This window comes from Panthera leo, chromosome C1 (assembly GCF_018350215.1).
Source record: "Panthera leo isolate Ple1 chromosome C1, P.leo_Ple1_pat1.1, whole genome shotgun sequence".
Lineage (NCBI taxonomy): Eukaryota > Metazoa > Chordata > Mammalia > Carnivora > Felidae > Panthera > Panthera leo.
In genome coordinates, this window is record NC_056686.1 from 120,044,129 (window position 1) to 120,057,095 (window position 12,967).

At 38.4% G+C, this 12,967-nt stretch overlaps 1 pseudogene; it reads left to right on the forward strand.

Annotated features, from left to right (window-relative positions):
- The first annotated feature begins 249 nt into the window (after positions 1–249).
- Positions 250–4,719, forward strand: LOC122225985 (annotated as a pseudogene).
- The last annotated feature ends 8,248 nt before the right edge of the window (positions 4,720–12,967 follow it).

Below are 12,967 nucleotides of genomic sequence, written 5' to 3' on the forward strand. Positions count from 1 at the left end.
AGATCCTCTCTTGAACTAAGGTATTTAGGAAAAAGAAAAGAAGGAAGGAGAATGAAAAAGCCAGATAAACATCAAACTCAGAGAGAGAGCTGACTTAGGTACTAAGACAAGCACTGAGAAATTATTTACTGTGCTGCTGGAAGGTCATCTCATACACTCTCCTGTATCACCAGTCACATTGACCAGTGTGCTTAGACAGAGAGAGTTGCAACACTGAGCTGTCTTGATCGCTCTTGGTTCCCGTGGAGTATGACTGTTGATTTGCCAGCTAATGACTTGCTGCGAGGGTACTCATGGAAGGACAAGGTGACCTCATCAGAGGATGTAGGTAAACATCCATGCTAGGGGACAAGAAAGAGGATGGACCAAGAACAAGCACCAATTAAAGCTGAGTTGAGGGGTGCCTGGGTGGCTCAGTCGGATGAGCGTCCAACTTGGCTCAGGTCATGATCTGGCGGCTTGTGAGTTCGAGCCCCAGGTCAGGCTTTATGCTGACAGCTCAGAGCCTGGAGCTGGCTTCTGATTCTGTGTCTCCCTCTCTCTCTGCCCCTAACCCACTTGCATTCTGTCTCTCTCAAAAATAAATAAACATTAAAAAATTTTTTTTTAAAAAGCTGAGTTGAAGTGAAGTCAACAGAGTACCCCAAAACCATTGCTGAAGCCTAGAGAAATTAGACCATGAATAAACATCTCTCCACCTGTATCAGTAAGGCATGCTACAGCCAGAGATGCAAAAGAAATATAATTCTGGAGATCTAAGGATTGGCATAAGGTCAGAAAGCCCTTCCTTCCATGTCCTACTTTCCATGAAGCATATGGTGTTTGCCCTACCATACATTTAGATGTTGGGGAAAAGAGTCCAGGAGATGGGGAAGGTTATTCCAAAGACTGCTCATATTTATGCAAGAAAGATAGAAAACTCCCTTTAAGGAAGTTTAATGATCAAACTGGACTCAAATTTAGTCCAGCTTAGATATTTAGTAATTTTTTCTTGCTAATTGGGGTGTGAGACCTTGTATGAAACAACATATTCAGTTTAGTCAAAAATAAAGAAATTAACTTTAATTTTGAATATTAAAGTGGCATTGTTAGGTAAAATTTATTACTTGGAGACCCTTTCTCTCCCTACAATTTTAATTTAAAAATTAGAATTATCTCTCAAAAACAACAAATATTGACAAACCATGTTGTTTTTTCCCCTCAAATCAGTTAGTCTCTCTTTTGTTTTCTTTGTTGAATCTCCCAGAAGTCTTTAAAAACAGATACACAAATAAATAAGATAGAGTTCTGCCTTTCTTAGCAAGAGGTTGGGGATAGTTCTAGAAGCCCACCTTTATAGCACACTATTATAGCATGTGAAGTGTGACAGTGTGATTTATACAAAATGTCACAAGAATACCAAAGACAGAGTGACTCTCTGGATCAGGGCAAGTTTTGCAGCCGAAGTGCTATTTAACCTAAGCCTTGAAGAGCCAATAGTAATTGGCCAGTATGGGAAGAAGACAGAGGGATATCCCAAAAAACTTATTTAAAAGCCCAGAAGTGAACAAAAACCGGCCATGTTTGGGGACTCTGAGAGTTTGTTGTGACTCAAACATATTGAGCATGCACATAGAAGGGGAGAATGATTAGCTGTAAGGACAGAAGCAATGAGCCAGAAATACAAGCCTGTGTACAATTAAATATTGAATAGTGAGCCATCCGATATTCGAGTATTATGGGAGCCATGAGTATTATGGGAACGTAGAAAAAAAGAAAACTAATGACAACAGAGTGCTCAGTGAAGGCTTCATGAAGCAGATGTAATTTATTCAGATGCCCTCGGCGTTACAGTTCTCATGTTAACAGTATTCTTATTATGCCTCATGCTACCAATGGGCACCAGTCAATTAAAGCATCGGGACTGGAGGGAACAGCATGTAGACCTTCTGATTGAGATGTATGGCTGTTAGGCTGACTGATCCAGCTGTAGGCATGGGGAAAAGACTATTTTTTTCTGGAAGCTTTTCCTAAGGACTGCTCCTTAGGTACCATTTCCATTGGTGGTTAGGTGTTTCCTATAACAAGAATTTTGTAGGCAAAACTCAATGGGCTTCTATAATGTTCTTTATGAATATTCTGATGGATTTTGGATTGATTCAAGTGGTGATAATGTAAACTATGTTTCCTGAAAAAAGGTAACCACAGAACCCTTTCCTTGACCATTTCACAGGATTAACTTTCCACAGAATACATTTTAAGGAACACAGACACGGTTTGGCTGTTGACAAGAGAATCTGGCATGTCATTGGGCAATAAAATAATTCAAAATATAGCCGGGTGCCCTAGCAGGGTATGGAGGTCTGCATCAGGAAATACTTAAGTAGGAAATGTTTAGGTAGACAAGCAAGGAAATGTACAATGTACAAGGAAATTTTTATTAGGGATGCTTCACAGTATCATACCTGACCCAATGTACTTAAAGTATTCATTTCTATGGAAAACCTGTCTGTCTTTTATCTTGTCTCTGAAATGTACATTCAACCGTTTTGACTAGTTGCTCTTGAGTCTCTCCTTCCTTGTCCTTTGGTTTTCATCCCACACCACTACATCAAATTATTTCCTTTACAATATTTTTTAACCTTTTTTTCTACTAAATTGTTTCCTACCAGAAGGTAAGTAAGCTTTTTGAGACCAAGGACTTTAAGATAAGATCACTGCTGTATCCTCAGTACCTAGCACATAGTAGGTCTCAATATTCACTGGAAGGATGGATGGATGGATGGATGGATAGATGGATGACTTAATTAATTAATCTGGGCATTTGGAAGCTCTTGAGAAATGGCGATTGTGCATTGTCTCATTGTCCTGTAAAAAACTACAAGTAAAATTCACCTTCCCATATTCTTGAGTTTTCTTTTCATTGAAATGTCTTTTAAACTGTCTCATTTCTGTACATGTTCGAAGATATTTTCACACAGAATTCAAACAAATTGACATGGTTCTTGGATGGAAATTTTAATTCTTCTTCCTTTATAATTATACTTAGCATATGCTTCACACGTGTTCCTAATAGCTGAGAAATGCTGTCGTTTAGAGTGATTTTTAGTCTCCTGGTGTCTTCAATTAAAGGGAGCCTCCCATACCAGCTGCAGAGCCAATGATGACATTGTTGTTATAGTGTTATTTCTAATTATTTTAGCATATGTTGACCACAGAATATTTGTATTTTAAAAATCCATAATTAAATAATTAATCCAGGCAATGATCATAATGGCCATTAACATAAAATAGGAGACATTATCTGCCTTCTCATATAAGTGTAAAGCTTCACTTATGAACAAGTGTTGCAAAAAAAATGTTTTTAATCTTGAATCAGATTAAGCCTCCAGCTCTGGTGACCAGTGTCCATTAAATACAGAGGACATAAATATATCACATGACCCCACATGCAAACAATCAGTGAAATCTAGACTGTGGAAAAGTCTGGTCAACAACCAGTCCATTTTTTTTTTTCCAACAAATGAATTGCAAGACATAAAAGATGAAAAGAGGTACATTTAATGTGTGGACCTTGTTTTGATCCTAATTTAAAAAAATCAATGGCAAAAAGAAAATAAAACCAACAAAAAGCACTCTTATAAGAAAGTCCTAGGAAATTTAATACCTTATTATTTTCTAGAAAATGATCAAACTCACTTGAGGAGATCCAACTAAAGAGATTCATGTTACTGTATTAACCAATACACCTTTCATACAACTATTTTAAAACATCATTATGTATCCTTTCTGTGCTACCCAGGGAGAGAGCCACAAGGTGTTTTATGTTCATGTCATAACTTAAAGGGAAACTTTCACAGTGTCCAGAGACCTTTATGTCCTGCAAGTGAAGGAGGAGGGTGTCCTCATATTCCCTGCAGCAGGAACCCATTTAGGTGGCACCAACCTTGACTTCCAAATAGAACAGTGCATCTACAAAAGGAAAAGTGATGGTATCTACATCATAAATCTGAAGAGAACCTGGGAGAAGCTTCTGCTGGCAGCTCGTGCCATTGTTGCCATTGAAAACCCAACTGATGTCAGTGTCATATCATCCAGGAATACTGGCCAGTGAGCTGTGCTGAAGTTTGCTGCTGCTACTAGAACCATTGTTATTGCTGGCCACGTTACTCCCGGAAATTCACTAGCAAGATCCAGGCAGCCTTTCCAGAGCCGAGTGGTTACTGATCCCAGGGCGGACCACCAGTCTCTCTCAGAGGCATCTTACGTTAACCTGCCTATCATTGCTCTGTGTAACACAGATTCTCCTCTGCCCTGTGTGGACATTGCCAGCCTTTGCAATAAGAAGGGAGTTCACTCTCTGGGTCTGATATGGCAGATGCTGGCCCAGGAAGTCCTATGCGTGCGTGGCACCATCCCCCTCGAGCATCCATGGGAGGTCGTGCGTGATCTCTACTTCTGCAGAGATCCTGAAGAGATTGAAAAGGAAGAGCAGACCGCTGCCGTAAAGGCTGTGACCAGGAGGAATTTCAGGGTGAATGAGCAGCTCCAGCTCCTGAGTTGACTGCTACCCAACCTGAAGTCCCGGACAGGATAACGGCCTGCAGGAGCCCTCTGCAGCGCCCTGCAGCGGTTCCCTACTGAAGTCTGGAGCACTCAGCTTGCCACTGAAGACTGGTCCACAGTTCCCACTGCTCAGACCACACTGAATGGGTAGGAACAACCATGGAGTGGTTTTAAGCTGCTCTCTACAAACGCAAACAAAATGGAAATAAGGTTGTCAGAAAGTAGTTTCTAATAAATAAATAAATAAATCCACATATTATAAAACACATAGAATTGCAGGTTGCTGTATACAAAGACATATTACTAAAGGTCAAAATATTCTCAGGAAAGTTGAAAGTTCTGGGAGAAAAAAAAAGTTTTAATCTCATTTTTCAGCAATTTTATGGCTATCTTTATAAGAATTTAAGAATTATTACCATTCCTCAGGAAAAATTCTTCTTTGTCTTCTGGGGCTTGATGGCAATGAATTTACCTAATCACTACCACCTGCCTTACTTATGACTCACAACTCAGGGCTAGATATGTCGTTGTAATTTCTTTCATGTATCAAATAAAAAAAGTGCAGCCCCTAAACTTCCAGTGATTAGTGGGTGATCTTAGAATGTTCTCTCCAGTTTCGGAGGCTAAAGTTTTAGACCAATGAATGAAGTAATGAGATGGGAGGTGTCTAGAAAGCTTTGGGTAGACTCTTGCCTTTTGTAATCTGTAGAGGGGAGTGATTATTAGAGACAAATACATGCCAACCAACCAGTTAAATGTTCAACTTTATCTCAGTCACCAACTTCTCTACCTTCAAAACTTTTGTCAGAAGTAAAAGAACAGGGGCGCCTGGGTGGCTCAGTCGGTTGAGCTACCGACTTCGGCTCAGGTCATGATCTCACGGTTTGTGAGTTAGAGCCCTGCGTCAGGCTCTGTGTTGACAGCTCAGAGCCTGGAGCCTGCTTCTGATTCTGTGTCTCCCTCCCTCTCTGCCCCTCCCCTGCTCATGCTCTGTCTCTCTCTGTCTCAGAAATAAATAAACATTAAAAAAAAATTTTTTTTAAAAAGAAGTAAAAGAACAGATTTATAGAAAAGTCATCATTTTCTTCCTCTTTCTCTCTTTGCTATGTACACATATGTTATTGACGGGAAAAATACAGTGGCCGACATGAAGCAAGGGAGTGGAAAAAGTGAGCCAAAATTGAGAATATCCGTTTTCTGGATAGTCAAGTGTTAGCTGTTCTGATATTGAAATAGAAAGATCCTTATTCATTTCATTCTCTATGTATAATCCAATCCATCTATATATGTAAGACATACACAAATATTTATATACAGAGAGAGAGAGAGAGAGAGAGAGATGAAAGAGAATAAAATTCCAAAGAAGATTCTTTTCTCCTTAGAGAGTAATGTACTGTATCTCTTCATTTCCTATATGTTTTCATAATGAATGTATGACTTACATTTTTCTGGATTTATGATACATTTCTAGAGATATAATTGCTATAACTTTACTTTTATAAAGAAAGATATTATTATAATACTAAGTGATTAGTATTATGTTATTAATAAAATAATCACATAAAATAGCATGGACAATAATATTAGAAGATTTTCTTTTTTTCCTCTTTACTGGAAAAATTATCATTAAGGAAGGTATAGGAGAAAAATAATCCCCTCTCCTATGTTTTTTATTTCTACATGTAGACATACCGAGACACATGAGCATAAATTTTAAATGACAATTTAAAACATGCTTCATATAAAAATATAAATAAAATAGAACATTCTTTCATTTTTAAGATTATGAAAATATAGCATATTTAGAGCTTTGAGGGGGAGGGAAAAGAGGGCAGAAATTTCTTTTTTCTTTTTAATTTATTCATTTTGAGTGAGAGGGAGAAAGCAGAAGTGGGGTAGGGGTAGAGAGAGAATCCCAAGTAAATTCCATACTGTCAGCACAGAACCCGACACAGGGCTTGAACACTCGAGCTGTGAGATTATGACCTGAGCTGAAGTCAGACGCTTAATCCACTGAGCCACCCAGGCGCCCGAGGGCAGATATTTCTAATGTGAATTCTAAGTTTCTTAAAATAGTAACTCCAGTGCTACTAGGCTGACATTTAGACCTATGCCCAGCATGTACAGGCTACTCATGATTATTTTTTAATGAATTAACTAAGTGACAAAAGAATGTCAGCCTGATAGGAGACAGGGGAGATAGAAAACCTGAAGATTTTTAAGGGAACAATGGAGACAAAGTAGTAGAGTCAGAGGGTTTTTAGTAAAGGGATGGGAACTAACTCAGAAAATGTTTTCTCCCCTTATAAGTATAGATGCAATGTTAATGCTTTTCTTCCGTCCCTTGAGAGTACAGAGAAGTCTCAAAGGACTTTCCAGACCTACTACTGACAAGCTTATCTTCTGCTGCAGGGTTCTTCTGCCTGCATGCCCTACACCTGTCCTTCTGAGTTTCATAAAATGGTCAGGACCGGGATTTCCAGGCTTACCGCCACAGTATATTACAAGAATCAACTCAGATGGATGTGTTGGCACTTTGAAGCAATAAAATTCCCCCAGTTATGGAATGTTTACTATTGTTACTATAATTGTTATTTTTATTAACATGTGCAGAAGTGGCTCAAACATTGTTCAAAATCAAACTCACGTCATTTCGATAGTCACAATAGCTGTGATCCTTTCATTTTTCCCCCCAAGTTAATCGCTAAATTGCTCATCATTACAGTGTATTTAGACCTGAATTTAAAACCCACCAACCCCCACAATAACAGCAAGGCCCCTTCCCACTCTTGCCTAATAAATGTCAAATACCTATCCACTTCTCTAACGATACTTTACAGGTAACCTGTTATTCTATAGAGTTTTTTGTGTTTTAAGAAACAAATGTATTTCTGTAGAAGCATTTCAATTTTATTATGTTCTTTAGGTTTTAATTAGACCTCCGGAGAAACATCCAGACACATGAATTAAAAGAAAAAAGGTAGAGGCAGCGGGAACACTCTAAAGATTACATAATCTTTAGATTTCATTAGTCTTTGGAGTTGAGTATTTTACTGTGGACATTCCAGATGGAGATTTTACCTGTAGCACTCATACATAAAATGCCACCCCGCAGGTTGAACTTACCAGAGCCCTCCGCTAGATCCAAACTTGATCAGGCATTTGGTGGCACAGGCTCTCAATATGGTAGCTATTAGCGGCATAAAAAGTATCATCAGCTTTTTATCCTGCTGTGGCTCCATGCTGACTTTTGTTTCTTAGTTTCCCTGAGTACAAAACAAATTGATAGGGTATTTTGCTTTGTTGTATCTCTGTAGACATCCCTTCATCTTCTTCCATTTTAATAGGCCAATCTCACTTTTCAATGCACATACGTTGTTCATTTGATTTTTGCTCATCAGTTCAGGTTGATGCTGATTAAGAACTTCCATTTGAAGTTTAGCGGTAGACCCGGGAATAAACAATAAGAACTCCTTGTCATTAAGGAGCCCAGGGTAAAGAAGGAGATACCAATGTGTAATTAATTGCTTGTAATATGGCAGGATACATGGGCAATGGCTTAAAGAGTTGTAGAAGAGATACTGATAATTTCAATCTCGAAGTCACTTGTTATCTTTGACATGCCATCCAACAAATTTCACAATAAAGTGTGGCTTATCTAGTATCCTGTCAATTATAATTTTCTGTGGGTTACTTTTTTTTTTTTTTTTTGTAGTTTTCCCAAACAAAATCAACTGATATCCCTGATAACGAACATGAAGCAGTCTAAGACAAAAAGAGTGGCTTCTGAACATTAAATGGCTTAATTAAGCCCTGGGTTATTTTGTTATTAAAATTTCTTATTTATTATATTCTGTTCCATTAAGAATTGAAATTGCTAATATGATATGTAAAATCAGTTTTCATAAGCCAGTTTGTCAAGGAGGAAACAGTTCTCTAATTATGCTAGAGTTTACAGTTTCTCATGCATGGTGAGGATGTAGAAAATAATGACCATATACCAAAAATTATTCACTAGGCTTTAAGCTCTATTTATTCTTATATCCTCCAGAATGAACTCATTCCAAGAAAAGGGAATATTTTGTATTAGTAATTGCAGAGAGCAGTAACACACTCTTGATTCTGTCATGTTTTGATATAAAATATTCTAACCCATCGAAATGAAATTTTCTTTGTTACCCATATATTTTGCTTCTTCTCATTCCTTAAAATTCAGGGCAAAAGAAAATAAAATAAACTATATCAAAGAAAGTTTCCAAAATCAAGTTTTTAAATGGGACTTTCTCTGTTGCCAGTTTTGATATTTGTACCGGGTTTCTGTTTTGTAATGTCTACTCTCCATCTCTGTTTTTTTTCTGCTGTCTCTGAGTTTAGGTTTTCTGTTTTCTACACTTTGCCTTCTCTTCTTGTCCACTTTTGGTTCCCAAAAGGAAGCCTGAACTAGCTCTGCTTTATGTCTGTTTGTGCTCTAGAGTGAATCATCACCATATCGAGGAATTCATGAAAGTTGATCTTTTTTTTTTAACTATTTTTGTATTTTATGTTTATTTATTTATTTATTTTGAGAGAGAGAGAGGTGAGAGCAGGAAAGGGGCAGAGAGAGAGGGAGAGAGAGAATTCCAAGCAGTCTCTGATCTGTTAGTGCAGAGCCCAATCACAAACCATGAGATCATGACCTGAGCTGAAATCAAGAGTTCAGACGCTTAACCGACTAAGCCACCCATGCACCCTGAAAGTTGAATTTTTTTAGTTACCCAGGGATCTTTGTATTATCACCAGTGATTCAACCAGTATGGACAGCTCGTTTCTAAAAAAATGGAGGTGTTGGCAATCTTAAAAGAATATTTTTATTAAAGAGGATGGTGAAAGGATGGTGAAAGATGCAGAAGTCCAACTGCAATGGATTGTGTGGCTCCCACCTCCTGAGACTGACCTCATGGAGTGGGATTCACAACCTATCTTTCTAACTAACAGCTAACCAACAAATTAACATCAAAACTCTTATCATTGCTTTCTTCCCATCATCTTCCTTTTGCCTGACTGTTCCTAGGCTGCTTGTTTCTGGTCAACGAAAACAACAACAAAATTGCGCTGCTATGAAATGTGTAGTCAAATCAAAACAATACTCACCAAACTCGTCCAGGCCATCAATGTACCTTTCAAATCCTGTGTGATTCATATGGCATCGTCCTTCTTTGTTTTCAGTTCCCTCTATCCTCTCAACACTCTATATTCCAGCCACTTGAAATCCCCAATTTTTCTCACGTTCTCCTTCAATGCATGATATAATTTTTCCTTTCATTTAGTATGAGTCAAGTTCCAGTGCAGGGATATCAGATCCAAAATATGTGACAGCTAGCATACCGTGTTAGAAGACCCTTCTTTGTGCTGTTTGAGATTCCCCTGGAAACATCTGCCACTCATCAGAAAATACAGTAAATTATTTGCTTATTTGTTCCTTTTCTCTTCTGGACTATGAATTCCTTGAAGACAGACACTAAGTCTTTTATCTTGATTTCTCTAGCCACTTTTCGGGGTTAGCAAAGTTTCTGATGCTGAAGCTATTCCTCTAAGGTAAATTGAATGCATTTGAATGTATCTGGAAGATGACTTAAAAAAACATTTAACTCAATGACAAGTGAGAATATTTTATACACCAAAATGTTGAAAACCCCATCTGCTAGTGTTTGGGCCCTAGCATTTTGTTGAAGGCAGTGTTGAATGCCCACAATACTGAATTCAAAACTAAAGCTCATGAAATTCGAATAAGGACATAAGATATGCCTGCAGACCAGTTTATATTCTGCTTTTGATTAAAATCACATATTTGAAAATTAATTTTTCTAACAACTGATTAAGAACTTTGACGGTAAAGTTCTACATCTCCCCAAAACAGGACACAAAGTAGTAAAACACAGTGGGTGCATGAAGTAGCAAATCGATTTCTAAACCCCTTCTACAAATGTGTCTTCAAAGAAGGTAGACACAGAAGGATCATTTCTCAGAAATCTAATTCCATCAAATATGACTTGGGATCTGTTTAATGTGAACTAATGTTACTTAACCACTTACAAAAGTTAAGCCCAGTGCTTCATGCCTGAATTTTCAGGAATGAAGGAGTCAGCAGTATATTTATTATTGATGGGAAGCCATATTGTCAAGTCTTTTGAGGGGTTCTTAAATGATGAAAATCATTAAAGTCTACCTTCCAGTGAATGTGCTCATATACTATTTCAGATATAAGTGTGTTGCTTGGAGGCCACAAATAAACCTGACACTGCTTGTTTTTGTAGTATTTGAGTAATGGAAGGCTACATTGCATATCTGGATGCTGTCACAAGCACAGAAGGAGAAAGAGGAAGAGGGTGGGAGAGGTTGAGGGGAAGGGCATGGGGGGAGAGAGAAGGAGGAAGAAACAAAGAGAAAGAGAGAGAGAGCGAGAGAGAGAAAACGAAGGCAGGGGCGGGGGGTTGTCCTGGGTGGCTCAGTCAGTTAAGCATCTAACTCTTGATTTCGGCTCAGGTCATGACCTCACGATTCATAAGACTGAGCCCTGAGTGGGGCTATGAGCTGACAGCGTGGGACATGCTTGGGATTCTCTCTCTCCCTTCTCTCTCTCTCTCTCTCTCTCTCTCTCTCTCTGCCCCTCCGCCCTTCAGTCTCTCTCTCAAAATAAATAAACATTAAAAAAGCCAGAACTAAAAGGAAATACATTATTATATTCTGGAATAAGCAAAATATAGAACAAAAAATAAATCATTGATGGTCAGGGGCTGCTAATGGAGGAAACCCTTCATAAGAAAGCGGCATGGGGAAATGATGGAGGTGAAGGGATTCTTCCATATCCTGATTCTGGTGGTGGTAGAACTGTGGGATTTGTAAAAGTTTATAGAACTGAATATAAATAAGAATTAATATTTACACTTAACTTTTTAATTTTGAGGTGGTTGTAGATTGACATATAGCTGTAAAATAACACAGAGAGATCCTATATAACCTTCATTCCGTTTTCTCCACTGGTAAAATCTTGCAACACTGTAATACAATACCACCAACAGGATACTGAGAGTGATAAAGTCAAGAAACTGAACATTTTCATCACCATAAGGATCTTTAATTTTGCATTAAAATTTGATTGGATAAACTCATGCCAATTAATTCGAATTTTAAAATATTAGAATGAGTCTGTTTATACATGTGCTGATAAATTGAATGTTACAAAAATGGATTTAAATATTTGCATATATTGGCAAATTGCTATCCACACTGCTTGTGTATTATCTATCTGTTGGTGTTGATGCTAGTCTCTGTACATACTTATGTCCTTTTTCATGGGGATGATCTTGTACAAGTTTGGGTGTTCCCAAGTACCTAGGACAGTTAGGCTTCCTTTATATGACACTTTTCTGAAATTGAGCAGATTGGTGCTAAGTACAATTGTTCTTATGGAACTGATAACGTCACGACTTTCAAGAGATATAAACATTTGTCTTGCCTACCCTGGGAAACTTCACTCCAGAGCAGTGACCTGCACTTGATGTTCATAGCTTCTGTAAATATGAGGTCCTTTCATTTTCAGCATTAATACACAAAAGGGCAGAGTGCAATAGCAAAAACAAAAAAAATAGGAAGGGCGTTCTTTTAAAACTTTCTCTTCTCTTTTCAGTATAATAGTTACCATCAGTATGTCATTAATTTTTTTTTCAGTTATTTATTTATTTTGGGAGAGAGACCATGCACGAGCAGAACAGGAAAGAGAGAGAGGCGAAGAGAGAGAATCCCAAGCAGGTTCCACACTGTCAGTGGAGAGCCCAAAGCGAGGCTTAAACTCAAGAACCACAAGATCATGACCTCTGAAACTGAACTGGATACCCAACCAACTGAGCCACTGAGGTGCCCCATGTCCTTAATGTTTTAAATCATTTCGTAGACATGATACTTATTTGATTCATGATCACACTCCCTTTCTAGATGTCCCATAATGGGTGCCCAGATTTTCCAGTTTGCATCTAAACTCACTCAGAACCGTGTGATTTCTTTTCTTCTAAGAGGCTGTGGGTTTTTGATGGCGTGTGGGGGCCTCTCTTTGCTGATGCTGTGATAGAAGACTGCCACTAGAGTGGCTCTACCTTAGTAGAAGCCTTTAGCCAGCACCTTGAGCTGAGTATTTCACAGACCACGGCCATCATTTCCGGCTCATGCACACTTGTTCTGCCTGGCTTCCTTCTGACACTTGAAGCCTTGTAAGATCTCAAATCTGTGCAATACTAGAGACCCAGTGAACACTTAAATTTACCACCAACCAGAATATCTCCAGAAGAAAACTCACCTTCTGACATCAAGCTGGAAATCTTAGAAGCAGAGCTAGTTGGGGGGAGGGGCTGACAGGCCTTCCCCACTGGTTGGTGGGAAAGCTAGTGCA